Here is a 27736-nt window from a genome sequence, read left to right on the forward strand (position 1 = left end):
GACTCTGAACAACTTGAGCCATGTCAGAGGTTATCTTAGAAATCTTCCTTGAAGTCAGAGTAAGATCAACATCTTCAATAATAATTTCTTCATCCACAGGAGGCACATAAACCTTTATAGGTTCACCAACTTTTTCTTTGTCCTTGGACCTTGGATCTATCTGCAATTGTGATTTGACCTTGGTTGCTTCAGGATTTGTCCTTTCTTTTATCAAATTGCCTTTGGTCTTAGGAAGTTTCTTTTTACCAACAGAAGCTTCAAATTTAGAATTGACTTTTTCTGACTTAACTCTAGCTTCTTTTTCCATCAGACTCTCAAAGTCCATTCCTGGATTTTCCTTAAGAAATAATTGTCTTGATATTTCTTCATCAAGATCTAAAAGTTCATCAGAACTTATCCTTTTACTAGTATCAGAAGTAATTCTTTTTCCAGTATTAGAACTTGTTCTATGACCTGTAGCTTCAGCTCTTCTTGATGAGAAACCACTACCTTGACCATGACCTCCCCCCATTCCAGAGTTTCCCTGGTCATCTTTTTCATCATCCTTCCCCTTCAGTGTCTTAACAGTTTTGCATTTGGACTTAATTACCTTCTCCCCCTTTTTGGCATCAGCAGGTAAGAGAAGAGAGACAAGCAATTCCACTGAGGATTGGATTTTATCGAGTTGAGATTGCTGAGAAGCTTGATTTTTCAAAATATCATCAATCTGAGACTGTTGCTTCTCTTGGGTCTTCTCAATGTAAGCAACTTTGTCAAAGGTAGCTTGGAAGAAAGTTTTCTTGTCAAATTTCTTAATCGTTTCTTGCTTGAGCAATTCTTCCTGAATTTTATGTAACTCTGCATGAGTTGTTGAATGTAGACCTTGCAGATGTCTAGTACTCAATGCAGTGACTCGAAGCTGTGTCTTGAAATCATCATTTATTAGCATCTCATCAGCTTTTGCCAAGTGCGCAGCAAGAATTTTTTCAGATGGAATAAAGGTAACTGTGTTCCATTCCTTAGTCCACTCCTGTCCTATAGGAGTTTCACTCCAAGGTACTGGTGCTTCTCCTCGAACAAACTTCTTGACTAGTTCAGATTTAGAAATGGTTTGTGGAGGTGCATGTCCTGAAGGACCAGCTTCATCAGCATCTACATTTATAGCAGCATCAGCAGTATCATCAGTATTTGCAGCATCAGAACTGACAGAGTCAGCATCTACTGTTAAAAGAACAGTATGAGAAGCAATTGAGACTTCAACATCCTCCTCTAAGTGCTGATCTGCTTCCAAGTTCTGATCAACATCCATAGTCTGATGTTCACCTATATTCTGATCATCAATATCTAGATGCAGAGAAGGTGTTGCAGACAAATCTGGAGTTTCATTAGCATCAGTAAGTGGTGTTGTTGATGGATTTATTGTTGTTGGAGCTTCTAAATAGAGAACCTCAGGCACAACTAGATTGTGAATATCAATTTCAGCACTTGTGCCTGGGTCTTCAGTAGATACTGGTTCATGTACAGGAGACACAGGTGGTGTAGATGCTTTATCTATAGCAGTAGCTTCATGAGTTGGTGACAATGAAGATGGAGATGCAGTAGCTCCAGCAAATTATGGCTCTTTTGAGATCAGAGATTCCTGATCTCCTTCCGTAGCTACTGCTTCCTCATCATCTGAAGCTGGCCTGTGAGCTCTCTGTTTCTTTCTTTTCTTTGAAGGTGTAGATTCCTTGGGAGTTTCAGCATAAGACATTCTTCTAAGCCTTTTGAGAAGCTTAGATCCCCCAATTCCAGTATCCTTCTGAGAAGAGACCTTATCAGCTTCTTTTATAACAGGTTCTGATACAGGAACATGTTCCTCACTATCGGACTCATCTCTCAGAACAAACTTCATTCTCTTCTATGTTGTCTGAGGTACATTCTTTGTCCTCTTGGGCTTGGAAGATGAAAGCTTCACAGTATGTGCTAATGATGAAGGTTGAGGTAGCTGTGAAGTTTTGAGATATGTTCTGACATAAGGTTGAGTAGATTGAGGTGTATGTGTAGTATGTTCTGATGGTTGTTGAATTGTCTGGGTGGTGGTGGTGGGTTGTACATCAGGGCAAATAGATCTGTAGGTTAGAGGATCATCATTTACCAAGATCTGTTTTACAGACTGAGGTATCTGTAAGGGTCTAACCGCCATTTTCTTAAGGTCAACATTTACCAAGTCATTAAAAGCACGTTTTGCAAGTTTAAAAGGTGGAAATAAAGAACTGGCTAGTTGGGGTTCATTAGCACAACAAAAGGTATATATAAGCTGACAGAATCTAGCAAAGTAAACTACATTTCTATCCTCTGTCATCCTATCCCCAATAAAACCTAGCACAGCACTTGCAAAATCAAAATGAGTTTGGTGAATAATAGCATACCCGATGTGCTGACTCATGATTGGAATGGCATCAAAGTTGGAACACTTATTGCCAAATGCTTTAGTGATGCAGTTGAAGAAAAAGCTCCATTCCTTTCTGATATGAGCTCGTTTCAACTGTCCAAGCTTGGCCAAACTCTTCTCATACCCCAAATTGGCCATGAGCTGCTGTAACACTAGTTCCTCCGGTGTTGAGAAAATGCAACCTTCTGGTAAATGTAGAGCTTTGTGAACTGCTCCAGGAGTTACCACATGTTCAACCTCATTTACTTCGAAAATAATACTTTGAGTACCAGTAGCACCACCATTATCAAAATGCCCAGTCCGCCAAAATGTCAGAACTTGTTGGCTGGAAATGACTTGAGGCTGGGTCAATGCATACCCAATTTCACTGTGTGCTAGAAGATCTTGCACAAAGTGCAACTCAGATGGAGCTTCATCATGATTTAAGATTGCAGCATAGTTGTTGGGAACGAACTTGACTCCATCTATGATCAAATCCTTAGGTGACATGAGAAAAATTGAGAATTAAGGTTTCCTGTAAGGTATTTGATAAATTGTCTGTATGAAAAACAACGTCAGGAGATGAGAGAGAATAGAAGTAAAGAAAGATAAAGTGTGAAAGTAAATAAAAGATTTTACAATCTTCTCTCTCTTTTACTTATACACGGTGGAAAAAGTAACCGTTAGACACCTGTCAGACATGCAACAGTACAGAATAATTAATGGGCACGGGAAAACAGTAATCATTACTTATCACATGCAGTTTTTCAAGGAAAAACCGTTCCAGTTACCAAGTAATCCCATTAATCAAGGTAATTCAGTTTTAATTTAAAATTTAAACTGTTCCCACTTATTAAATCATTTTTACTATGAAACCAATATTCTGTAAAAATACATCAGGTGAGAGAATGACCAAAAAAAATAAATCAAGGAATCAGGTACTGCCACGTCAGAATCAGAACTTGATTTGTATCAGTAATACAATGGTTATCAGAATATGGATAAATCGGGATTTAAAAATGTATCAGAATTTTAAACAACTCAGAGACAACATCTTGCAAAAATATAAAAATTCCATTAATATATTAAGAGAATACATTCATGAAATTGAAATTACAGCACAAGATTACAAGAGTGTCCTAAGCTACAAGGCCTATTTCTTCTTCCTACTCTCTACAAACAGGACAGCGAGACGAATGATTCGCTCCTGCTGTCAAAGAGCTTCCATCCGTGCTTCTTCCAATCGCTCAACATGGCGATGGTAATCCATATAGAAGAACAAGAGGTCTGTCAGAACCTCTTGGGGAACAGAGTCCCAAACATTATCAGGAATAGCATTAACATGCCATTCATGCTGCCACGCTGGATAGCTCATGGTGAGAGAGAAAGTATCATAGTTTAGAGCTAAGTTGTAGTTCACCATGATTGTGATGATAGAGAAATAGATGAGATTGAGAGCTTGAGAGTTTGAGAGAAAATGAGAGATGTACTGACTGGAGTGAAGTGTTGGTTTATATAGGCAATGGAATGCCAGGAGACGCAAGGAAAATTTTAATGCTGACATGTAGAATTAATTCTACCTCGTCTCCCTAGACTGAGGAGAATAAAAACAGCCATTGGAAGTGTAAAACGGGGTTTAATGCGCACAAGAAACAAGTAAAAATTACTGTGCATGGACGTGTACCACTAACCCTAATTGTATTAACTGTTAATATTCCACTCAAACATAGTCTGATTTATAATAAGACTGTTTCAGATTTTAACCACAAATAAGTCAAGTAAAGAATCAGAATTTAATATCAGCACTTAGACTTATATCAGAACTTAACAGTCATCAGAACATGATTTCTTAGCTCGAAAAGTTGAATGGATATTTCTGTAATTCTTCACACAAACTCTGATTTAGGTTTTTCAGAACTTCCATCAGAACCTGTCCTCAGAATTTATGCAATATGACACATAAACTGTTCATCTAAAACAATATTGACCGCCACAGTAATTGTTATCATTCATATGGAGTGTAAGTGTGTGCATTAAGCTAAATATCAGACAAAGAGTAAAGTCTGATTCACTTCAGTACATCTTATAAATAAGGCATAACTAAGAACTTTACTTAAAATATGTCATTATTCTGAAGCCTACTATTGAATGAGTTCATGCATGAGTCCACCTCAACTGTTTTGTGCTTATTTTATGCATCTTTTGAAATTCCATTTTACAATGGCTTCTCAGTGTAAGTAAGTCACGACTGCTTATCAGAATTTATGCTAATATCAGAGTATTTCTCCAATAATCATAGAGTGTGAAAAGTCACCAAGAAAAATATTTATTTTTGCTTATTCTGATGCATATTACTTAATACCAGCAATGCACTTGGGTCGTCCCTTCCACATTTTTACTCTAGATCTCAAAGGAGTACCTGATTTTTATTCCCCTTTTTTTTTCTTTTGATAAGTGAGGTTTATCAGCACTTAGTACATTCAGCAGATTTACTACCATCAGAACTTAACAAATTAGAAGCATTATTCTAGTTTTTGACTTAGTAATAAGATAGACAACGTAAACATAACGAAGCTCAATATCAGAATTTGCTTGTGTCAATAGATTTCCACATAAATAATTACTTCTAACATGGGATCTCTAGTATATTAAAGACTACTTGGTCAACATCTAGCACAGTTATCCTCATAGGATTGAATAGTCACAGAAACAGTCATTTCACTATCAAAGTTTTGAAATTCACATCAGACAACAATCAGTACTTAATCAATTTTCAATTAGGCACAGAATACACAAAGAGAGTAATATCTATAAATACTTATCATAAAGTCTGATGTATCAGAACAAAACTAAACAGATTTAGAGAAAGAACCTGAAACCATTCCAAGTTCATTTACCAATCTTGTAAAAGTAGCTTCACACAGTGGTTTTGTGAAGATATCTGCTAGTTGTTGATCTGTTGGAACAAAGTGCAATTTCACTGTACCTTTATCCACATGTTCCCTTATGAAGTGGGGCCTAATGCTGATATGCTTTGTCATTGAGTGTTGAAGTCATAGCAATAGCACTTTGATTATCACAATAAATAGGGATTTTAAAATATGTTAACCCATAATCCAGTAACTGATTCTTCATCCAAAGAATCTGTGCACAACAACTTCCTGCAGCAATATATTCTGCTTCTGCAGTTGATGTGGAAATTGACTTTTGTTTCTTGCTAAACCAAGAAACCAATCTGCCTCCAAGAAATTGGCAGCTTCCACTTGTGCTCTTCCTGTCAATTTTGCAACCTGCAAAATCTGCATCTAAGTAACCTATTAGTTTAAAATCTGATTCTCTGGGATACCACAATCCCAGATCAGCTGTTCCCTTAAGATACTTGAATATTCTTTTCACAGCTGTTAAGTGAGGTTCTCTTGGATCTGCTTAAAATCTTGCACAAAGATATGTAGCATACATGATATCAGGTCTACTAGCAGTTAGATAGAGTAGAGAGCCAATCATACCTCTGTAATCAGTAATATCTACTGATTTACCAGTATCCTTATCCAGTTTTGTTGCAGTGGCCATGGGAGTGGATGCACTTGAACAATTTTGCATTCCAAATTTCTTCAGCAAGTTTCTGGTGTACTTGGTTTGACAAATAAAAGTGCCTTTTTTATTCTGCTTGACTTGAAGGCCCAGAAAATAGCTAAGTTCTCCCATCATACTCATTTGATATCTTGACTGCATCAGTTTGGCAAACTTTTTACAAAGTCTGTCATTTGTAGAACCAAAGATGATATCATCAACATAAATCTGAACCAGAAGTAAGTCCTTTCTATGGTTGAGGTAGAACAGTGTTTTGTCTATAGTTCCTCTGTTAAATCCACTTTCCAGAAGAAACTGAGCTAAAGTCTCATACCATGCTCTAGGAGCTTGCTTAAGGCCATAAAGTGCTTTATCAAGCCTGTAGACATGATTTGGATATTTGGGATCGACAAAGCCTGGAGGTTGTTCAACATATACTTCCTCCTCTAATTCTCCATTGAGAAAAGCACTTTTCACATCCATTTGAAAGACTGTAAACTTTTTGTAAGCAGCATAAGCCAAAAATATCCTTATGGCTTCCAATCTAGCAACTGGTGCAAATGTTTCATCATAATCAATTCCCTCCTGTTGAGAATATCCTTTTGCAACCAACCTTGCTTTATTCCTTATAATTATGCCATCACTATCAATTTTGTTTCTGAATACCCACTTTGTACCAACAACAGATCTGTTCTTTGGTCTTGGCACTAGGGTCCAGACTTTGTTTCTTTCAAATTCATTTAACTCTTCCTGCATTGCTTGCACCCAATCAGCATCTTGAAGAGCTTCTTCCACTTTCTTTGGTTCAGTCTGAGAAAGAAAAGAATTGTAAAGACATTCACTTGAAGTAGCTGTTCTAGTTCTGACACCTGCATCAGGATTTCCAATTATTAAGTCAGGTGTATGTGATTTAGTCCACTTCCTTGCAGATGGAAGGTTTTCTCTAGAACTGGATGCTCCCCCATGATCCATGCCATCTTCATCAATATTTTCTGATGCTCCCCCTGAAACTATGCTCTCTGAGTTGGATCCTTCAGTATTTAAATTTTCAGAATTATCAGAACTTGGCTTATCAGAACTTGATGAATCAGAACTTGAAGAGCCAGTTGTATGTTCTGATGTTTCTTGAGATGTGGTTGCATCTTTAGTATGCTTCCCCTGCACAGGTGTATCTTCCTTTGGCGTAGTCACCACAGTTTCAATAACATCAGAGCTTAATCCATCAGAGTTTGTAATATCAGGATTTAGACTGTCAGGATTTTCAGTATCAGAATTTAAGTCTTCATTTTCAAATCTCAGCTGATCATGATCATTGAAATCTTTAAGTCCAGTAATTTTCTTATCATCAAAGGAGACATTAATAGATTCCATGACCACCCTTGTTCTCAAGTTAAAGACTCTGAAGGCTTTTGTGGAAAGTGGATATCCAACAAAGATTCCTTCATCAGCTTTTAGATCAAATTTCGATAGCTGTTCAGGATGAGTCTTAAGAAAAAAACACTTGCATCCAAATACATGAAAATATTTCAGATTTGGCTTCTTTTTCTTCACCATCTCATATGGTGTCTTTCCATGCTTGTTAATGAGTGTTACATTTTGAGTAAAACAAGCAGTCTGCACAGCTTCAGCCCAAAAATAGGTTGGAAGCTTTGCTTCATCAAGCATAGTTCGTGCAGCTTCAATAAGAGTTATATTCTTTCTTTCAACAACTCCATTTTGCTGTGGAGTTCCAGGAGCAGAAAATTCCTGCTTGATTCCATGGTTTTTGCAGAACTCTTCCATTATCAAATTCTTGAACTCAGTGCCATTATCACTTCTTATAATCTTCACAAAATCTTTGACCAATTTATCCAGTTGCCTGACATGATCAATCAAGATAGATGCAGTTTCACTTTTTGTGTGCAAGAAATACACCCATGTGTATCTGTTGAACTCATCCACTATGACCATAGCATATTTCTTCTTTGCAATAGACATGACATTTATAGGACCAAATAGATCAACAGTAGTAGGTGATAAGGCTCAAGAATTGATGATTCAGTCTTGCTCATGAATGAAGATTTCCTTTGTTTAGCCTTCTGACAAGAATCACAAAGGCCATCAGGAGCAAATACTGACTTCGACAGTCCTCTCACAAGATCTTTCTTGACTAATTCATTTATATTGTTGAAATTTAAATGAGAGAGTTTCTTGTGCTAGTTCCAGCTTTCTTCAATTGATGTTCTACTAATCAGATAGACTGCAGAACCATCAGTACTTGTTGAAAGCTTGGCTTCATAAATGTTACCACGCCTGTATCCTTTCAGAACAACTTTGCCTGTAGATTTACTTACAACTTCACAGTGTTCTTAAAAGAAATCCACATGATAACCTCTGTCACAGATTTGACTAACACTTAGCAGATTGTGTTTAAGTCCTGAGACTAGAGCTACTTCTTTAATGATGACATTCCCAAGATTGATATTGCCATATCCCAACATTTTTCCAATGTTTCCGTCTCCATAAGAAACACTTGGTCCAGCCTTCTCCATAAAGTCTGATAGCAGGGCTTTATTTCCAGTCATATGTCCTGAACATCCACTGTCCAGAACTAGGATGTTTTTCCTGTTGCCCTGCAATCACAAAAACCACTAATGATCAGTTTTAAGGACCTGGACTTGCTTGGATCCTTTGGCCTTATTAAGTTTGTTAACATTTGCAGCGGATTTAGCATCAGAGTTTATGTTAACATTTTTCTTATCAGAATTTACACTATCAGACTTTGAATCAGAACTTACACTAGAAGGAACAATGCTAACTTTCTTTAAAGAAGGTTTTATTTGATAATAATCATAGTACAAACTATGATATTCCTTACAAGTATAAATGGAATGCCATAAACTACCACAATGAAAATAAGGATTTTGTGGCTTATATCTAACAGACTGACTCTTAACTCCTGTCTTTGAAGGTAAGGAGTTTATGTTATTATTCTTCCTGTAAAAAGAAGCCAGATGGTTAGAACTTCCACAGTTATGACACGTTTTTCTAGGAGCATCAGGAACAGGCTTATAATCATTGCTTTTATTCACACCTTCCTTTCCATTCCTATTTTTCCTAGGTGATTTTACCTTGTTTGCATTCTTAACATCTTTCAGCTTATGCTTAAGATGCTTCTTTGTCATTAAGCCTACGTTTACTTCAGTTGTCTTTTTCTGTTTTAGTTTGTCAGAAGTTAATTCCTTTTTAAGTTCTGATTTCTCAGTATCAGACTTTACAGCTACAAACTTAACAGGTTTTAACTTTGGCTTTTGTTTAACAACTATAGGCTTAATATCTACATTTCCTTTATCATTCTTATCCTCTACATAACCTAAGCCCTCTTTCCAGTTTTCACTACTTAACAAATTCTGAGTTATTCTGCCAGAGTTAGTCCAAGTCCTGATAATCTCTCTTTCCTTTTCTAACTCAGCTTTTAGAGATTCATTCATTTTAAGTACTTCATCCCTAACATAGAAAGCATCATCTCTATCTTTCTGAGTTTGATGGAATATGACTAACTCTTTTTCTAAATAATCATTCCTCTTTTTACAAGCAAGATTATCATAAGTTAATCTTTCACATGTTAAAGTTTGGTCTCTATAGATAATGAACATGGTTTTAAGATATCTTCTCAACTCATTAATATCATCAGTATGAAAGGCATAAGTAGTTTGAGGTACCTTTAACTCGGCAGCTTCAGTACTGCTTTCAACATTTGCCATATCAGCATTTGCCATCAAGGCATAGTTCTCCTCACTTTCAGAATCTGAAGTGTCTGTCCAGTTTTTCTTCTTTGTGACAAGAGCCTTTACTTTGTCACTCTTCACTTTCTTGCAATCAGGAGATATGTGGCCTTTTTCATCAAAATTGTAGCATTTGGCATTTGTATAATCTCCTCTGTCAGACTTTCCTCCTTTGCCTTCAGATTTTCTGAAATTCTTCTTATCAGAACTTGCACCTCTCCTGGAAAACTTCTTTCCCTTCCTAAACTTCCTGTATACAATCTTCGTGATTCCTTTCACCATAAGAGCACACAGCTTTATCATCTCTTCATCAGCATCCGTCTCAGGCAAGCTTTCAGTTTCTGAGTCATCATCACTATCAGAACTTGATGACTCAGTATCAGACTTTGTGAAGAGAGCTTTACCCTTGCCTTTCCTTGAGGTAGCTTCCTTGGGAGATTCTTCTTCAGCCTTAAGAGCAACTGTCCTTGACTTTCCTCCTTTCTTCTTGCTTCTTTGTTCCATCTCAAGTTCATGAGTCTTGAGCATCCCATAAATTTCATCAAGAGTCGTTTCATCAAGATTATAGTTGTCTCTTATAGTTGTTGCCTTCAAATCCCAGCTTTCTGGAAGAGCTAACAGAAATTTAAGGTTTGAATCTTCAAGATCATACTCCTTATCAACCAGTGACAAATCATTCAAGAGCTTGACAAATCTGTCATATAAATCAGTCAATGACTCATTTGGCTTTGAGTCAAAGTGTTCATACTCTTGAGTGAGTATTGTCTTCCTATTTTTCTTGATCGAATCAGTTCCCTGACATCTTATTTCCAAGGCATCCCATATCTCCTTTACAGTCTTACAGTTAATTACCCTATTTGACATTACATTATCAAAGGCACTATGTAGTAAGTGTCGTACCTTCGCATCCTTAGCAATTGAAGCGATATCTTCAGCAGTATAATCACTCTTCTCCTTTGGTACAGACTTTGTTGCTTCATCTGCAACTGCAACTGCGAGCTTTGTTACATTGTGAGATCATTCCTTGATTCTGTCAAGATATTCTGGATCTGTAGCTTCCAAAAACATAGTCATCCTCACCTTCCATATGGGATATTCAGACGGTTTCAATATGGGAACTCTAATAGTCTCATATCGACTATGGATTTGTGTCTTTGGTGGTTCTTCAGTTTTGGTGGGCTTGGTAGGAGTTTCTGCTTCAGACATGATTATGTTAACAGATAGGCTCTCATACCACTTATTAGGTCACACACACTATAGAGGGGGGTGAATACAGTGTATAGCACAATCAAATCGAATTCTAATAACACAAGTAACAGAAAACAAACTTTATTCAAAGCAATAAACTCTATTACAGTATGGAACTGTCCTCTCTCAGTGATGAACAAATATTACGAGAGCTGCTAGGGTTGCAATGAATAATATTCTCGATAATGATAACACTTATAGTGTAAACCCTATGTCTGTGTTTATATACTACACAGTTACAAGATAATCGCTAATTGATATGGAATATAATTCTGCTTCCTAAAATATATCAATCAGATATCTTTTCTTCCAAGTATTCTATTCTTCATAGAATTCCTTCTTCATGCATATCTCTTCTTATGTTTGTCTTGATCTTCTTTTCCTTTCAACCAGCCGCCTTCCTTATCTGAACGTTTCCTTTAAGTCCCGATATTATCTTCTGATAAATATCTCCTGAACCTTAAGTACTGATAACTTAAGTTCTGACTTCAGTATAAGTGCTGATTGCAGTTAAGTACAGATTTGTCCTGTTTAAGTAAGATATGAAAACTAAACATAAATCATATTAGTCATGACATTATCAAATATATCTAACATTTATTTTTCTTGTAATTAATGAAAATGTGTTGCTATTTCAGTTTTGTTGCAAGATTTGTCTGTTCCCGCTCACATGGATCACCGAAGGATTTTGAAGTTGGCCCATGAGAGGCAGTTGAAGACTAAGATGGCTTCGGAGAAGGGTGATGAGGCATCTTCGGGCACCGCTACTAGTCATGTTGGGGCCGAAGGGGACATGCCCGTATCAGTGGGAGGAAAAAGGCCAACGGAATCTCGTTAGACCGAAGTTGAGGCTGCTACTAAGAAGGCGAGGGTAGAGGGGAGGAAAACCAAGAAAATCTTAAATCCTTCGACCGTTGGTGTGAAGGAAGGGGATTTGGTTGACCTGGAAAGTATCTTGACCCTTCCACCTGAAGGAAAAAATGATCCGAAGGAATCAGTTCCGGTGAAAAGCCTGGTCCCAAGCATAGGAAATTCTCGATCCGAAGAAAGTTCAGAAAAATATACCATTCTCCATTTTACCATAGGTAGCCTCGTATCTTTTCCTTTCTTCTCCTTCTTCTTCTTTTTTTCTGTTAACTTTTTCATATGCATAGGGGAGGGTTGGTTGGCTGAAGGAGGTGGAAGTATCAATCTAGTAGGAGCGTTGGGTGTATTTTTCTTATCTCCTGGCCGTAGGAAAATAGGAGCGGAATCGGATGTGGAGGCTGTTGCGCAGACCAAAGCTTTGTTGGGAAAAGTAATCTCTAGAATTCATAGAAATGCTGCAAGTAAGAAATACCTTTGGCTTAATTCCTTATTGACATTCAGCTGTATTGTTCCTTATGTTTTTTCAGTTAGGGATTCATGTGTTGGATTTGGCTGATAGAGTGGAGAAAGGTAAGGGGAAATAAAGGCTGAATATGAGAAAGTGAAAACTGAGAGGAAAGCCAAAGATGAGGTTCTTGAGCAGTTGAATGAGATAAAGAAAAAATATGAAGAGCTGCAAGGAGTTCTCAAATTCGACAACGAGGAGATTTATTGTCTGAAGATAGACAACAGAGAAAACCTTGAAAAGTTGCAAGCGGAACAAGGGGTGGCGGAGAGTCTCCGTTTTTGAATGGATAGGCTACAGAAAGAATTGGCCGCCAAGACTGAGGAGGTTCGAAAAGTGACCGAAACTTTAGAGAAGGTGGAATAAGATGCTCTTATTACTTATAAGGATAATGTGGATCGGTTTATGGCTTCAGCTGAGTATGAGACCTCATTATATGAAAAGGCAGGTTCGATGCATGAAGAGGATTTTAATGATTTTCTATCCTTCATGGGAGAGGGGAATGTCATGGATCTTACTCGACAGAGCATGGATCACTTCCGGGCCTGGGAAATGAAGAGGATTGAGGAACAGAAGGAGGCAGAAGAAGCTGCAAAATAGAAGTCGGAAGGAGAGGTAGGAAAACCAGAAGTTGAAGGCGAGGTAACAAATCTCGTAGTTAAAGGCGTGGTTACAAATCTTGCGGCCGAAGGGGAGGTCTCGGATCCCAAAGCTGTTAGAGCTGCGTCTGCAAAAGGGGAGGATCTATCTCAGACTCACAGCCTTCCGACTATATAGGCAGAACTTCCCAAATAATGATAGAGTTTTGTTGCGTTTAGTCTTGGGAAAATCTAACTTTTAATTTTTAGTTATTTATTGTTATTTTTTTCGTAATGGTTTTAGATCTATGAACTTCTCTAAGTAATTTGGATGTTTAATGGTATTTGTTTTGGCACCACATTCTGCATGACTTATTAAAGTTATTCGTATGTTTTATTTGTTGGAGTCTGAAATTCGTCTACGGCCCTGAAATCCTGAATTATTATCGTCACTTTTCTGAAAATGTTCGAAGTAATTTATTTGTCTAAATTCGAATTTGATTTTAAATACTGATTTTGAATTTATCTTGGGGGGCTGCCCCATCAAAAAGAATCAATTTCCTTTAGGAAATGATCTTTAATAAATATGGGTTTTATGGAAGATGTAAAGGTTTTGGGGATGCGAATAGTTGTTAAGTCATTTATGAGGTGTAGTGAAGAGCTGTGTGAAAATGAGGAGTCATCTGTTGATTGGGGTGGTTGGTTGGTGATCGAGGGGCTATAAAAGGGTGTGATAGTGGAGATATGGGTTATCCTTTGTCTATTCATTCATTACTTCATTGTGTCCGTAGACGGGAGGAACATGTCTTCAAATGAGGGAAAATATGCTAGGGAGCTCCAGTTGGAGGAGTATCTGAAAGAGTCGAAGGAGAACATTCGGAATCTATGGGAGAGGATCGTGGTGAAAGAAGACCAGGTCCAGGTGCTTAGCGAGGCTCTTCGTAGGCTTCAGAATGAGAATAATGAATTGAGGATGTCATTGGGTCGCAGGCCCCGTTATCCATAATGTATTTTAATTTGGTTATGTAATTGCCAATTTGAAATGAATATTAAAAATTTCAGTACTGAATGTTTTGTTTTTCTCTGTTTGTTTGTTCTTTGGATCGATATACATTTTTATTACTTTTTGAGTTTATTTGCTTGAATACAACGAATTTTTTTTTAGTTTCTTCCCATTTTTGTAAATTTAAGCGTGGGAACAAGAAACTTGGGGAATGAAGAGTTTAGTGAATTATAGCTCGAATTTATTGGAGAAATGAAACACTATGACCCTTGAATGGGGAATTTAAAGGCTCAAGTGGGTCACCAATATAATAAATGTGTATGTTTATTAATTCGAGGAAATAAAGGGACACTCCTGCTCTATATAAAGGGCAAGCCTTCTTATCTACTTTATTTCAATTTATTTAGAGATTTGTCTTCTTTTCTTCTACTTCTTCTTTTTCTTTAAGGTAAACTTCAAAAGTTTTTTCTGGAGTCACAGGGCAGTTGTTCTAATGACAAGGGGAAGAAGACTATCAAGTGGAAGGAGGAACTATTGTTAGTCATATCCAGGATGCAGGAGAAGATCCGTCGTCAAGACGACAAGATCCTTAAACTAGAGTTGAAGATTGAAGAGTTAGAAGAGAATCTGGCTTCAGTGAAAGAGGAAAATTACCGTTTAAGTATTTTAGTAGGGGATGCATTTTAATTTCTGTTTTTGTAATAAGAGGGGTTTTTATTAATAATGAATACTTATGATTTTTATGTGTTCCGTAAACTCGATTTATTTTGTTTTATAAATAGTGGATATGTTTAAAAATTAGTGTATGTTCAGAGGCAAATAACTATTCAAGCCGTAGGTGGACATGCTTTCGTATAATTTATTTAAAGCACTAAGGTCGTAAGTTGTAGGTTATTCATGCATGGTTTTTGTAACAAATAATCAGTTAAAGTAAATAATTATTTTAAGTGAACTATTGGTGTTGTAGGCAGTTAAGATGCTTATGTTGATTTTTTAACAAGTAGTTATTTAGATGAACTATTCGTCCCGTGGGCATTAAGCTACGTATATTTGCTTTGTAATGAACATTTATGCAGATCAACCATTTGTGTCACAGGAAATAAGATTCTTATGTTGGCTTTGTAACAAACAGTTATTTAGATGAACTATTCGTGCCGCAGGCCATGAGCTGCCTATGTTGGCTTCGTAACAAATAATTGCGAGGTTGGATTACCTATGTCGCAGGCTATATGCTGCATATATTGGCTTTTTAATAGGTAATCTTTGTGGAGGGTTAAGCCTGGGCGGTAAGTAGCTTTGCAATATGTTTTAAAGATATTACAGGTTTAATGTCCATAATAAACTTAGATAAAAATATAGGCTTCTAATTACAACATTCAAGAGATTACGATATCAAAAAGGTGAAAACACTTACTGATAAAAATGCCTAAGATGGGTGGCGTGCCAGGTGTTGTAGAGGGGTTTTCCTGATAGTTGAGCAAGGTGATAGGTTCCAGGGCGGGTAGCTTGAGTTACGATGTATGGGCCTTCCCAAGTGGGGTCCAGTTTCTTATTTTTGGAGGGAGTTGAAATAGATGTGGCTCTAAGTACCTGATCTCCAATCTGAAACTGTCGAGGAAGAACTTTCCCAAAGTAAAGAGTAGTCTTTAGCTTGTAGTTGGCCATACGAATGAGGGCATTTTCTCTTATTTCTTCGAGAAGATCTAGATTGGTTCGCAGACCTTGCTGATTCAGTTGGGAGTTATTATTCTGAACTCGAGAGGAGGGTTCACCAACTTCTAGTGCCACAAGAGCTTCATTTCCGTAAGCAAGTCGAAAGGGGCTTTCTCCGGTAGGCTTGCGGGTGTCAGTGCGATAGGCCCATAGTATGTTTGGCAGTTCTTCTACCCAAAGTGTCTTCAAATCTTACACGTTCTTTCTTAAACTCTGAAGAAGAGTCTGATTCGTGACTTAGACTTGGCCGTTAGATTGAGGGTAAGCCACATATGACCTTCAGTGTTGTATCCCGTAGGCTGTTAGATATTCCTCAAACTCAGCTTCGATGAACTGTCTTCCATTATCGGTAATCAAAACACGGGGGATTCTGAATCGAGTAACAATGTGTTCATGGAAAAATTTCAGGCATATGGTAGAAGTTGTGTGAGCCACGGCTTTGGCTTCAACCCATTTAGTCATGTAATCTACAGCCACTAGTAAAAATTGAATATTTCCTTTGTCAGGGGGAAAGGTCCCATAATATCCATTCCCAAAGTGTCAAAGGGAATGGCAGACAAAATCATTGTAGGAATAGCTGGAGGCAGCCTGGGAACTGAAGCATGAAACTGGCATTTGGCACAAGGCTTGACATAGTTTAAGCAGTTTTTCCTTAAGGTAGGCCAGTAATATCCTTGCCTGATGATCTTGTAAGCTAGAGCTTCTCCTGAGGAGTGACTTCCACATATTCCCTCATGAACTTCGAGAATGCAATAGTCGGCTTCCGCACAATCGATGCATTTGGGGAGGAGAGCCAAGAAAGACCTTCGATACAGTGTGTCGTCCATAACAATGTAATGAGCTGCTTTGGAGCGTAGTAATTGAGCAACCCTTTTTTTAGGGAGGGTCCTTCTTGTAAATAGAGGTAAATCAGAGTCATCCAATTTGGGTCGTAGGAGAGTGTCAATACTTCTGGGGAAGGTTCAGTTAGAGGAGTTACCGAAGGGGATGTTATCAAGATTTTATAAAGACCAATTGAAGGGGAGAGGTCTTTGTTTATGGCTAGTTTTAAAAAACCAGGATATCAGCCCTTTGATTTTCTCCTCTCACAACTCCTTCGAGGGTGGCAATGCGGAATTCCAGAAGCTTGTCTTGGGTTTCTTCAAGATACTTTATCATTAGAGGCGATTTGGTGGTAAAGCCACCAAGGACTTGGTTCACAATGAGTTGGGAGTCGCTGTGAGCTTTCAAATGCTGAACTTGAAGAGCTTTGGCTAATCGAAGAACGGCTAGAAGGGCTTCATATTCCGATTAGTTGTTGGTAGCAAGGAAGCTGAATCTTATAGATTGTTTGATTTCAAATCCTTCGGGGCTTATCAATAGGACTCCAGCTCCACTGCTATCCGAAGTGGATGATCCGTCAACAAATAATAGCCAATGAAGATGGAGACGGGTCCATTTTGGGGGGGGGGGTCTTCCGAAAGGGTTTCAGCTTTCGAGGGTGCAGAGCATTCGATTAAGAAATCAGCCAAAGCTTGACCTTTGACAGATGGTCGAGGAAGATAGGTAATATTGAACTGGCTAATCTCTACAGCCCAGTTTAATAATCTTCCAGAAAGATCCGGTTTATGGAGAATTCTCCGTAGGGGCTTATTGGTGTAAACTTTGATGTCATGCCCTTTATAGTATGGAAGAACCTTTTTGCTAGCAAGCAGAAGAAAATATACCATCTTCTCAATAGTGGGGTATCTGGTTTCTGCATCTCACAAAATGTGGCTGGAATAATATACATGAAACTGCTGATCTCCTTCCTCACAGATTAGGCATGAGCTTACAGCCCCTGGGGCTACTGCCAGATACAGACATAGAGGCTCTCCGGAGAGAGGTGGGGAAAGAATAGGCGGAGATGATAAGTAATTCTTTAAGGAGTAGAAAGCTTCTTGACAAGAAGGAGTCCGCTGTACCTCTTTTGATATATTTACTCCTTTCAAAGTGTCAAAGAAGGGGATACTTTTTTCGGCCAAATTGGAGACAAACCTTCGTAAGGAGGTCAAACATCCATTCAAAGATTGAATCTGTTTGGGAGACCTTGGGGGGACATTTCCAATATAGCTCTAAGCTTCTCAGGATTCACTTCTATATCACACCCACTGATCATGTGGCCTACGAACTTCCCGCTGGATACGCTGAAGGTGCATTAGAGGTATTCAATCGAAGGCCGTAAGCTCAGATAGTTAAGAAGGTCTCATTCAGATCATGCAAGTGTCCTTCTTCAAATTTGTACTTGACGATCATGTCGTCTACATACACTTCCAAATTTCTTCCGATTTGGTTGGAGAATATCTTATTCATAGTCCATTGATATGTTGATACGACATTCATTAATCCATAGGAAGGACTCGGTAGACATATACCGCTCGATAGGTGATGAAGGCGGTCTTGGCCTGGTCTTCCAGAGCCATCTTGATTTGTATATATCCTGAAAAAACATCCAGAAAGCTGAAGAGGACGTTTCCTGCGGTCGCATTCACCATCCGATCGATGGTGGGGAGAGGATAATAATCTTTGGGGTAGCTTTGTTTAGGTCTATGTAGTCAATACATACCCTCCATTTGCCGCTAGCCTTCTTAATCAACATAATATTTTATATCCATTCAGGAAATTGTATCTCGTAGATAAACTTGGCTTTCAAAAGTTTATTGATTCTTCATATATGGCTTGCTGTCTTTTGGGTGCAAAGTTCCTCATTTTCTGCTTTACTACTATTTTACTGGGGTTAACATGGAGCTTATGGACATCGATGGATTCATCAAGGCCAGGCATGTCTTCAGGCTTTCAAGCAAAGATGTCCGGGAACTCTCGTAGGAGCTGAATGAGTTCTTGCTTTAGAGAAGGCTGGAGATATGATCCTATAGAAATACACCGTATAGGATCTCCCTATGTCAGCTCAATATTTTTTACGGGCTCTCCAGGCTAGACTTCTGGTGTACGATGCAGCTCATCCTTTATCAGGGAAGTTTCTGAATAATATAATGAACTTTCTATCAGAAGTATTTGTGAGGTTTCATCCTTCGAAATCTTAGATGCCTTGGAGAAGCTACCTTCTTTCGGTTCTCCGTAAGGTTTCCTCTTCTTTTGTTGAGTTTGAGCCAAGCTCAAGGAAGTGAAGTAGCAGTATTGGGATGCTACGGGATCAGTTATCAGTTCACCAGGTCCCATAGGAGTGGGAAATTTCACTTTCATATAGGGGGGAGGATATAATAGCTCCTAAGATAAATAACGTAGGCTGGCCAATAATAGCAATATATGGAGAAGCCATATCGATAATATAGTATTTGACCATAGCGGTTACCTCCTGTGGAGAAGTGTGTTAGGCACAAAGCATGCGCTAAATAAATCACGCAAGTATACGCGTTCGCAAGTAATATATAATGATTTCTAGTTCGTTTCCACAGAAACTCTGATTAATTATATCTAATTAACACTTACTCACCAATGTATGATTATTCTTCAATGTCAAGATAATAATAATTAAGGTTGATTAACTAATAATAACTACGCGAATTAAACACTTGAATTAACAATATTAACAAACATGAGATCATAACTTCATTACTACTTCATTCAATAGTTATTGTTATTACCATTAGCATGTAATGGTGATGATATTAATCGAACAACACGAAACTGATAAACGCCAACTTTTGTTGTACGAATATCATTCTACCAAGCATCCACAATTAAGATAGAAGTTGAATAGGAATCAATTATGTTGAGACCCTATATGTCTACAGAATTTGACAACATAACGATTTAAGCGCAAGTTATTCATTATTATTACACAGGTCAAGTAAAACAGTTAGAGTTACCCACTAATCATGCATACAATACACGAATCTATGCTAGCATGGCAAGTTCTAAATCTCAAGATTCACTTTCGCTTCACAAGAGATTAACAGGCTATCTTACATGTTCGCGACGCACATAAGACGAATAAGCACAACCTATACTAGATATCATACAATCACCACATACCAAAGTATTAAACAATTAACTAAAGAAATCCATAGTAAATCCGCTATGATCCCATGATTACGATTAGCCCATAATAGAAGTCATCGTCACCATGGGTTCATATAAAAGCATGATAATAACACAACGATATAAACTAATAAAAATACTTAATAAATAATGAAGTACGTCACAAGAGTATTAAGGTTCAAAGCATAAAGAAAACTAGCATCCACTGTTACAACGAATTAAAAGAATCACAAGATAAATGTATGCTTCTTCTTCATCGTTATTGCGTGCTAAAATGGTCTTCTCAATCTTCTTGCCTTCGCTCTCGATTATCTTCTCTCTATAAAATGTCTTCCCAAAAGGTTTATATAATAACCCAAAAGAACCAGCGCTAACAGAAGCCCAATTGAACTCTAATTAATAAAATCCAGATTCTGAAAATCCGCACCCAGGCGGCCGCCTCCTTCTTCCAGGCGGACGCCTGCTATCAGGCGGTCGCCTGCTCCCATCAGGCGGGCGCCTGCATCACTTCTGGAAAAAATATTATTTTGCTTCTGTTTTTTCCGAATTCTTCGCACATCAACCCGGGACTGATTCCAAGCACTTCCTTAAGCTTATTTTGATGAAATACACCCATCTAAGCAAGTTATACCCTGAAATGCAAAAACACTCGAAAATGCGTCAAATACACAAAATACTCGAGTTCAAGACACCAATTTAAGCCGTTGTGAGACGCTCTAAGTGGTATAAAATGCCACTTATCACACCCCCAAACTTAAATCGATGCTTGTCCTCAAGCAGCACAGACTCAAACTCTAAATAAAACATGCATGAATGCAACTAAATGAATGCAATGATCCCCATCGCGATGACTAAACCAACACATGACATATCAACAAATGCAATTAGGCGACTAGAGATCAATCAAATCACGCAAGCTAACATACAACTAAAAACATGGTGTGTGCGAATGCTTAACAGATATGATTCGAAACTATATCAATCACCATAACTTAATTATCCTCAAGGCAATCACAAGCTTATACGAATAATATATTCTAGACACAAAATGACTTATAACACTTCAGGATTATTGGAGTTTATTACGGAATCATGCTTTTATTCAACATATAAAAAAATGATTATTTGATCGTGCAATGAGTGAGGTCCACAAAAGACTTATACAATGGTACCCATTTAGCAAGCGTTAGGTTAGCGGATCCCATACTATAAAAGCCTTAGGTCACTAGGCACAAAGTCCCCTAAGAACTTAATAACTCGAATACCAAAGAGGCCACTCGTGATCAATTGTGCATTAAACCATATTTTTTTCTTTTCTTTTTCTTTTATTTTTCTTTTCTTCTTTTTTTTTCAATTTCTGAGCAAGTGCGTTTCGCTCCATCTTGTTCAACCCTAGACTACTCGTATACAATATGAGCCGGCTACTAGCCATTTGACGCTTAGCCACAACTAGCAATGAATTCCATTTTTTTCCATTTTTTATCTTTTCATGTCTTTTATCATTAAGAGCCTATCATGCATTCTAAGCATAAGCAATAGATTAACCTCAAAAACCATCAAACCATGACAACAATCTAGTCCTTAAGCATACTCTAGACTTAGTGAAATTACAAGTGTTTCTAGCATTCATGTCAACCTAACAAGATTCAACATCACTCTAACGCTATCTCTACACTTGCATCAATATCACATATTAATCAGTAAAGCAACACAAAGGGATCATGGTATATGCATGAGCTATATGACATGATAATTAGAGCTATAAAATAAAAAAAAACTCTATATATAAAAAAACTATATGGCAAAAATATGCAACTATATGAACTAAACTAACATGAAAATGCAACTACATGACACACACACAAATATGTTCCTTAACTACCACCCCCAAACTTTAAATCTTCACTGTCCCCAGTGAAGGTAATAGAAAGGAACACAGGGTATACCTACTCAGAAGAATCATCATCATCATCACCCTCAGAGCGTGGAGTGTCAGGAGGTGGATAAGCAGAATCCTCACCATAAACGGGCCACTGGATGTCAGCTCCAAGGCCTCTAAATGCAGTCCCAAGTGCTTGGGTCACCTCCTGTGCAAACCGACTCTGCGACTCATACATCGCATCCATCCTCCTGGAAAGCTGCTGTACTGGACATCAGTCAATCCCGAACCATCTCCTCCCTGGGCTCTTGAAGGACCTGCCTCTCCCCGAGCCTGACTGGGCCTAGCCATGGTAGCACCAGCTGTTGGAACCCCTCCTAGAAGGTTATATCCCAAACCATGTGACTCGGGCTCTCCACCGGTCCACTCCTACATCGCATTCAACATCAATGAATCAATAGGAGCGGCCGGCATCTGCAGCTGCTCATAAGACGACCACTGGACTCCACATGCCTTGCAAAGCTTCATGACAATAGAGGCATACGGGATAAAGTACTGCAATTTCCCCCTCAAAAACTTCAAAATCCCTTGGTAGATGTACTCACCAAGGTCCACATAATATTCATCATTCAGAATTCCCCATAACAACCTCACCCTCTCCATTGTAACATCATGTGCACGCACAAAATGAAGAATATTAGCACACATAAATGCATTCCAAGCACGAGCATACCTGTTCAACGCGACAGCAGGGAAATTACGATACTCGTTGGTTCCCCTTTTGAACTTCCATACTGTGCCTGACCGATAGAGAGTAGCAATAATCAAGTCCATATCAAAATCCTCAGGGGCCTTTTCATTCCAATTCTCCTCCTGTAGTTTCCTTTTTCGCTGTCCAATTACCCGGCGAATTACCTCGGACTGATAATCAACAGTAAGCCCACAAAAAATAGAAAACCCATTCTTGTCAGCCTTGGCATTCGCATAGAACTCGCGAACGATACTCATCGGAACCGCCTCAGGTGACTCACATAATATAATTCATCTCTTGTCAGTAATCATCGGTAACAAATCACCATCCCTCCCTGATGGAAAGAACCCCTTCTCCCTCATAATAGGCTTAGTCAGAAGCTTGGTGTACTCTTCTTCAGGAGCACCATCCAACAATCGGGGCCTCGCAGCAGTCCTCCTCGAAGAATCAGCAGTCGAAATGGTGCTGCTGCTCGCTACAGTTCGTGATCTCTTCGGGGCCATTAGAACTGAGGGTTAGAGAGTTGTGTTTGGTGTGTAGGAGAGATTTCTTAGTGTTGAAAGTGTATGGGATGTGCATGGAGAGGTTGTATGTATATATATAGCAAGATTAGGGGTTGAATTTGATTAGGAGTGGGGATTGTTGTAAGAACCCCGATTTTTGTAATATTTTAAAACTTCAGTGAAAGTGAATAGTAACTTGAACTAATTATTTAATACATATGGAGTTCATCACAAATATGAACAGTGGAATTTTGGAAATCCGAGATCATATTCTTGTTTATCGCGGAAAATAAGTGAATGTAAAAGCCATCATAATTCGAAGATTCACGATTATACTACGTGTTTTCGTATCCGTAAGGAATGGCGTAGAACCGGGGATACTACGTGGAATAAACATTATATCAAGGTGTTTCTTTGATCAAGAGAAAGGAATAGAATTGGTTAAAGGATTATAAGCAATAAAAGAATTCACCACGAAACGAAATGTTATGCGAGAAAACTATCAGAATAAAATGACAAGTGCATGAGTGTAAATTAAATAAGAAGTGAATGGAAGCCATGCAAGGTGGCCATGTAAGATCCTACACCCAACTAGTAGTTAGAAGTGTAGCTAGTAGTTAGTAAATAAAACTAGAATAGTAGCATGAATAGTGTAGGGGAGACAAGAAGTACCATGCACCATGCTTCTACTTTTCTACTCCACCACACAAATAATCAAGCCAAACCTCCACTTTTCTTTTGTCCAAATAATTATATATCAACCCATACTTCTATTTTACACCACACCACTCAAGTACCCAAGTCAAGAAAAGCTCCCACACTCCTCATTACCAGCAGTTCGGATTTTCAGACCAAGGGGGAAAATTTTATAACTTGAGTTTTAGAGCTTCATAAATCATGCAATTTGGACCATAGCTTCCTAATTACATATAAAAGGTACGTGCAAATTTTTATGGCCATTCATTAAGGATATCATAGGTAAATCGTGGTCCAAAGTTGGGCATGTTTTTGTTGGTTAGAAACTAAGTTATTTTCTTGATATTTTCTTGTTAGTTTAAGGCTTGTTAAGGATAGATCAAGCTTCTCCAAGGTTAATACACTCTTCCTAGGTATTCTAAGGATCAAAGAAAGGTATAACTCTTCACCCTTAAAGATTTTATGGTTGAATTTTAAGGATTTATGTTATATAGTTTCAAGATTTAAAAGATTGTGAGTGCTTAAGGTTTATGTGTCTAAATCTTGTTAAGTTTTAAAGATTATGAGATGTGGTTCTTGGATGTTACACTAGATGATATAGAGAATGAGTAGATGAGTGAATCTTGAGAAGTAAAAAGTGTTGTGTTGGTCATAAGTAGTGATTGTGTCAAGAACAAGTAGTAGAAATGGAATGTGGAGCCTATTGCACTTGGTCTGCCTTCTGCAGTGTATTCGGCCATGTAAATATTTGAAACTTGTGAGTCACTGGCCATTAATGGGTAGATCTTGATTTTTAGTTTCTGTACATGTGTGGATCGTCGCGAGAGGATTTACGGTTTAGGAGTTATGACCGTTTTAGTGTAGAGCGTTCATACGAAAAGCCAACTGCACATAAGGCCATTTGCATGATGATTTTGAAAGGCTAAAAATGATTTCGGAATCTTGGAAAAATCAAGATAATTAAATAATGCGGCAAGGAAGACTGTCAAAAAATAATTTTAAGAAAATATTAATTTTTCGATTTTATAAAAATGTTTTAGTGAAGCGAATCGATAACGCGTACTAACTAAGATCGTTGGTTATTGATTTTAGATCGCCAACAAAAGCCCCGAGACCATACCACTCCTAGCACTCGAGGAAAGTTTACGAAACCCTATCACGAATTATCCATGCTATATATACTGTTGTGATATTGATGCCATGATTTACAGTTTAAAAATATATGTTTGTCTGTGATATCAATACATTAAAATTATGCGATTGTTCACGAAAACAAACTTCGTTTTATAAGAGTATGAGAAATTGAAACGTAATTTCAATATAATACAAGATAGTGGGAGTCGGAGATATTTTAAATCGATTTAATTCCGGAATGAGCCGGACGCAGAAGATTCCTATTTCAATAAACAAGTACTTTCGCGTAACATACATATTAAGCGAACGATAGAGATATGATTTATAACTATAAGAGACAATGATATCCTATTGTTTATTTATTTATAAGTAATACCTAAAGAGTTACTAAAATATCCGGGAAATACTTAAAGAGATATTGAAAAGTTTTTAAATCAATTCACTCTATCTAAAATGTATGTAACCATTAGAAGGATAATTATAAGATGTCAAATCTTGTCTTAAGGATTTAATTAAGATTTTTATCAATTCATTGAACCTTATTGAGAAACATTTTGTACTTAAGGTTTTATCAATTCATTGAACCCTTCTTAAAAATATTATGAGACCGTAAATATATAATATTCCGTACCTCTAAAAATCATTTAAAAGTAGACATAGTTCCCAAGGATACTTTCTAAATTATTTAAAATTCTCGGAAGAGATCAATCATCTGAAACTTATCAAAACCTTATGGAACTTAGTCTAGAAGCATAAGGGTTTTGCTTCCTCGCTCAATGAAAAACAAGTGAACAATATATGTAAAACTTTACTACAGTTAAGGGTTTGAAAATGATTTTAAATTCAAAACTCCGACAACTCCCAAGGATCAATTGTATTAAAAGTGATGAATAAATCATCTTATTTAAAGATTAACTCAGAACGATATATTCTTTCGATAAAGGATTTTATGTAAATGATATAATTGTTTTGGGACTGGAATGTGGCCTGCCCGACACAGAGAGGTATCGGGTATTGACCAAGCACGGAGGGGCGCAGTATACAGTTATATGGTCTCTGTGACCATTGACTTTCGGACTTGCAGGGAAATGGCGGCTAGGTTTGTATTCCTTCTACTAGTAGAGAAAATTTCGTATTCGGCTGATCACCGGTACGTGGTTTATTCCATTATAGTCCCTTTCCTCCACTTTGGATAAATTGTTGTGAAACCTACAACAGAAGGCCGATAAGGCTGGGTTTTAAATAGGATGTTGATGAATATATATCACATCCATTTGAGAATCTTGGTTCAAACATCATATTGAGATTTTGAGATGAAATGAGTACGAGTATAAACTGATTAAACTGATACATTTAAAGTTGAGTCTATCATAAAATTGACAAGCATATAAACTTTTAGAAACCTTGAATATACAAGGCTAAATGGTTGTTTTTCCCTATTTGATCATATTTAAATAATGGATATCTATATCTTGTTGAGCGTTAGTGCTCACTCTTAGTTTTATAAATATCATAACACAACAGATTACCAGCATAGCCCGAACCAGGACGACTACCTGCAAGCGGGTAGGGGACGCACGTGAGTACCGTAGACTGTTCGTCCGCCAGCCACCTCAGGTAGACGAGTAGAGATAGCTTCCTTTTGAGTACTTGAACCAAGAGTAGTTGTGACCCGAGCCAGTCTCATGTAGAGTTGTTCTCGGCGTTCACCCTTTTGGGATAATTTCCTTCGATCTGTAATAACTTAAATACTTTAACGTTAATTTAGTAATGTTTCTGAGCATATAACCTGTGTGTGTGTGAGTTTGGTTAAAAAGTCGAGTAATGATGTGAAAAGAGGATTAATTATTTATTAGACAATATTAAGTGATCGTAACAACCTGAATTTCTGACCTTGAAATTGGGGGTGTTACAATTGTGGCTAATATTCGGGAAGAAATCGTGGGTAATGGGGTAATGGTTTCTGTGTTTTGTTTTTGATTTTTGTGTTTTTTATATTAGGCTGAAAATGAATTTTTCAAAATTCAGGGGCGCAGGCGGGCGCTTGCAAGGTCTCTGGATTTTTTTTTCTGCCAACATTTTTTTTTATTTTTTTGGGTTTTTGGATAAAGTACTAAATTCTAAGGTGTCCTATGGTCTTATATCTTAGGTTGCCTCCCAAGAAGTGCTTCTTTTACGTCATTAGCTTGAAGTAGAGTAATGCGATCAAGTTGATAATAAAACGACACTGACCACTTTACGGTTTTCTGTATCCCCATAATAGTGCTTCAATCTCTGACCATTTACTTTGAATGCTTAGCCCGGATCGTTCTCAAAAATCTCCACCGCTCCATGTGGAAACACAGTTTTGACGATAAATGGTCCAGACCACCTTGATTTCAACTTTCCAAGAAAAAGTCGGAGACGAGAGTTGAATAGAAGAACTTCTTGCCCCGACATGAATGACTTATGCGATAGCTTCCTGTCATGCCACCTTTTTACCTTTTCCTTGTACATTTTGTTATTTTCGTATGCTTGAAATCGAAATTCATCAAGTTTATTTAACTGAAGTATTCGCTTCTTCCCAGCCGTATCTAGATCAAGGTTTAACTTCTTCAATGCCTAATAAGCCTTATGCTCAAGCTCCACAGGTAAATGACATCCCTTACCATAGACAAGTTGAAACGGGGACATCCCAAGTGGAGTCTTGTATGCTATTCTATAAGTCCAAACAGCTTCATCGAGCTTCAAAGACCAATCTTTCCTTGACGGACAAACGACTTTCTCTAGAATGCGCTTGATCTCTCTATTAGACACTTCAGCTTGACCATTAGTTTGCGGATGATAGGAAGTAGCAATGCGATGATTCACATTGTAGCATTGCATCATAGAAGTGAACTTACGATTGCAGAAATATGACCCTTCAAACCTTATGATAACTCGTGGTGTTCCAAACCTTGTGAATATCTGCTTATGAAGAAAACTCAACACTACCTTTGCATCATTAGTCGGTAGAGCTTTGACTTCTACCAATTTCGAGACATAATCGACTGCCAACAAGATGCACTGATTATTGCAGGACGAGATAAATGGTCCCATGAAATCGATTCCCCAAACATCGAAGACCTCAACTT

Source organism: Apium graveolens, chromosome 6, assembly GCF_009905375.1.
Source record: "Apium graveolens cultivar Ventura chromosome 6, ASM990537v1, whole genome shotgun sequence".
Taxonomy (NCBI): domain Eukaryota; kingdom Viridiplantae; phylum Streptophyta; class Magnoliopsida; order Apiales; family Apiaceae; genus Apium; species Apium graveolens.